This window comes from Diplotaxodon limnothrissa, linkage group LG14 (assembly GCF_057381915.1).
Source record: "Diplotaxodon limnothrissa isolate DT_005_m linkage group LG14, D_limnothrissa_male_GT1.1, whole genome shotgun sequence".
In the NCBI taxonomy this organism is placed as follows: Eukaryota; Metazoa; Chordata; class Actinopteri; order Cichliformes; family Cichlidae; genus Diplotaxodon; species Diplotaxodon limnothrissa.
In genome coordinates, this window is record NC_140609.1 from 7,862,915 (window position 1) to 7,867,143 (window position 4,229).

Sequence of the window (4,229 nt, forward strand, 5' to 3'; positions counted from 1 at the left end):
CGCGAGATCTTCAACGCACACCTCCGGCAGAGCTTCAACAGCATTCCGAGGGAGACTGGGGACATTGAGTCCGAATGGATCATGTTCAGCGTCTCCATTGCCGAAGCTGCTGCATTGAGCTGCGGCCGCAAGGTGGTTGGTGCCTGCTGTGGTGATAATCCCCGAACCAAATGGTGGACACCAGAGGTGAAGGGAGCCACCAGGCTGAAGAAGGAGTCCTATCGGGCTTGGTTAGCCTGTGGGACTCCGGAGGCAGCCGACAGGTATCGACAGGCCAAGCAGAATGCGGCTCGGGCAGTGGCTGAAGCAAAAACTCGGGTGTGGGAGGAGTTCGGAGAGGACATGGAAAAGGACTTTCGGACTGCCTCGAAGAGATTCTGGCAAACCGTCAGGCGTCTCAGGAGGTGAAAGCGGTGCTCTACCTGCACTGTGTATAGTGCTGGCGGAGCGCTGCTGACGTCGACTGAGAAAATTGTCAGGTGGTGGAAGGAATACTTCGAGGACCTCCTTAATCCCACTGACACGTCTTCCGAGGAGGAAGCAGAGTCTGGGGATGAGGGGAATGACCCGCCAATTTCTGGGGGCGAGGTCACTGAGGCAGTTAAACAACTCCTTGGTGGCAGAGCCCCTGGTGTTGATGAGGTCCGCCCCGAGTTCCTGAAGGCTTTGGACGTTGTAGGGCTGTCCTGGTTGACACGCCTCTGCAATGTTGCGTGGAGATCAGGGGCAGTACCTGTGGACTGGCAGACCGGGGTGGTGGTCCCCATCTTTAAGAAGGGGGACCGGAGGGTGTGTTCCAACGACAGGGGGATCACACTCCTCAGCCTCCCTGGGAAAGTCTATGCCAGGGTGCTGGAAAGGAGAGTTCGTCCGCTAGTCGAACCTCGGATACAGGAGGAACAATGCGGTTTTTGTCCTGGTCGCGGAACACTGGACCAGCTCTTTATCCTCTCGAAGATACTTGAGGGTGCATGGGAGTTTGCCCAACCAGTCTACATGTGTTTTGTGGACTTGGAGAAAGCATTCGACCGTGTCCCTCGGGGTGTCCTGTGGGAGGTGTTGCGGGAGTATGGGGTGTCTGGCCCATTGCTACGGGCCATTCGATCCCTATACAACCGTTGCAAGAGCTTGGTTCGCATTGCTGGCAATAAGTCGAACTCGTTCCTGGTGGGTGATGGGCTCCGCCAGGGCTGCCCTTTGTCTCCGGTTCTGTTCATAATTTTTATGGACAGGATTTCTAGGCGCAGCCAAGTGGCGGAGGGCTTTCGCTTTGGTGGCCTCAGAATCTCATCTCTGATTTTTGCGGATGATGTGGTTCTGTTGGCTTAACGGTTCGCAGCCGAGTGTGAAGCAGCGGGAATGAGGATCAGCACCTCCAAATCTGAGGCCATGGTTCTCAGCCGGAAAAGGGTGGAGTGCCCACTTCGGGTCGGGGATGAGTTCCTGCCCCAAGTGGAGGAGTTCAAGTATCTCGGGGTCTTGTTCGCGAGTGATGGGAGAAGGGAGAAGGGATCGACAGACGGATTGGGGCTGCAGCTGCAGTAATGCGGACGCTGCACCGGTCCGTCGTGGTGAAGAGGGAGCTGAGTGTAAAAGCGAAGCTCTCAATTTACCGGTCGATCTACGTCCCTACCCTCACCTATGGCCACGAGCTGTGGGTAGTGACCGAAAGAACGAGATCGCGGATACAAGCGGCAGAAATGAGCTTCCTCCGAAGGGTGGCTGGCCTCTCCCTTAGAGATAGGGTGAGAAGTTCGGCCATCCGGGAGGGGCTCAGAGTAGAGCCGCTGCTCCTCCACATCGAAAGGAGCCAGCTGAGGTGGTTCGGGCATCTGACAAGGATGCCCCCTGGGCGCCTCCTGGGTGAGGTGTTCCAGGCATGTCCCACCGGGAGGAGGCCCCGGGGCAGACCCAGGACACGCTGGAGAGATTATATCTCTCGGCTGGCCTGGGAATGCCTTGGTATTCCCCCGGATAAGCTGGAGGAGGTGGCTGGGGAGAGGGAGGTCTGGGCCTCTTTGCTTAGGCTGCTGCCCCCGCGACCCGGCCTCGGATAAAGTGGATGACGATGGATGGATGGATGGATGTTGTAGGTTCTTTATCTTACAATATAAAGTGCCTTGAGGTGACTTGGCGCTAAATAAATAAAACTGAACTGCTACATTTTGAGTTCAGATTTACAATCCTTTAGGATTTCAGCCAGCAGCTGTCAGCTTGTGTTCACTCAAGCACCTTCCCTGAACTGTGGCATTGTGTGTAAGCCTGAGCAAACATACTGTTTCACCTGATAACACATTTCAATATTGATGTTTTTTTTCTCCAACAGTGATGTAAGGATTTTGGAAGGCTTAGTCGATGTCCTCCTCCTCACTAGGCTGTGCGTTAGTAAAAAGCTTCCCTGTGAGCTTCTGGAGAGTACAAACAAATACATTTTGACATTTAATTTTCAAATAGAAGAGAGAAGAACAGATTGTCCAAGCAGCCCTACCCTCACTGGTGGTGAGCATTACTGAAAGATTGTAATGAAAGAAATAACTGAGTCAGTAATAGGGTTGTATCTTTTGCTCAACTGTGTTTACAAGTGAGTGTAGATGTTGAAAAGATGATGCAGGCAAAGAAAAGATTAACGTGTTTTTGCAGCAATAGGCGTGGTCGTACACGACTCTTGAGCAGTGACAAAAACAGTAAATGCTCAAATGGGTTAGAAAGCATGACCTGTTGGTGACTGCAGGGCTCGTTGCTCTTCCTTTGACATTATTTTTCTTTTCTCTCCAGCGCAGATTAATTAAAAATTAATCTGCGCTGTGGACGCAGGAAGCTGTGAGTTAACACTTATCATTTTATGACATCTTCCCCTCATTGCTGGAGCTGCTTTGTCCCTCGCTCTATAAATAACCCGAGTGGATGAGTCATTCACTTCATTTCATTCACAGCATACTCTATGTTGAATACAAAAGAAAATTTACAAACTGTAAAATAGCCATTAAAAACTAGTGAAACACCATTTGCTCTGACTGCCACTTCAGGTCGAATGTTGCCATCATTCAGGTTATTTGTGTTCGCCTCCACAGCTCCACAGAGAATAACACCACAGAGGCAAATCAATTATTTGTCCAGACAGATGGAGGCAGCCATTTGAGGAATCTGATGGAGACTCTTTAGAGACTTCAGTTGATACGGTCTTTTGATAACAAGTAATGATGGGACTACATTTAATTATAAATTCAGAATTAAATATCTTAATACATGGTTGAAAAACCTAAATGAAGGGAGATAAAGGCCCTGGGTAATCTTTATGCTTTATTCCTTGTTTTCTCTCTGTGATAGTATAACAAACTGCCTGTGTGCATTCTAACCATGTTTGTGAACCAAAACAACGTCCCAGTAATGCAGAGTCACTCTGCAGGATTTGAGGTAACTTGCAGAGACCTTGCATTACAGACAAGATATGCAAAATATTTAATTGGAACTTGATCCATTATAAATGTATGCACTATCCAAGCACTTTATTAGAAATACTAGTACATTTGTACATATATTCATGCAATTTCCCTCAAAGATAATTGGAGGGATATAGATTAAGGTCAGAAGCTTCAATTACTGCTTACATCAGAAAGAGGTAAAAGGTTGATCTCACTAAATGTGATAAGTGTAGTTTGACTGTTGCAGACAAACTGATTTTTAATCATTTCTTTTTTTAAAACATAGGTTTCCATAAATGGTAAACAGTAAAATTTAATGTGTAGTTAAAAGTCCTTAAAAAATGAATACAAAAATTTCCATGATTTTAAAATGGTACATTTTGCCTTTTTTTTTTTTTCATGGGATTTACAGCATGGTAAGACAGCTGGTCATAAAACAAAAGCACTGCAAACTGTTTTTGGGAACAATGAGAAATGACTTCATTGAACTTCAGCGGCCTCTACACAGAGGAACCAGGACCTTAATCCCAAGGAAGCACACTGGGTCTGTGAGGTATTATGGAAGTTAAATGAAATAATGGAGCAGAATCTCAAGAATATTTCGAACATCTTAAAGAACAAAAAAAAAAAAACAGGAAATGAAGCCAAAATTCACCACAATACTGACAATGGACAAAAAAGGAAGAACGATAATAATACGGAGACAACAATGCTTAGGTTTGTGTTCCAAACCATTCAGCTCCTTTGTTGTCTTTTCTTATTCAGAATGGAAGAGCAGGCTGATATATTTCTTAATCTTCTCAAGGT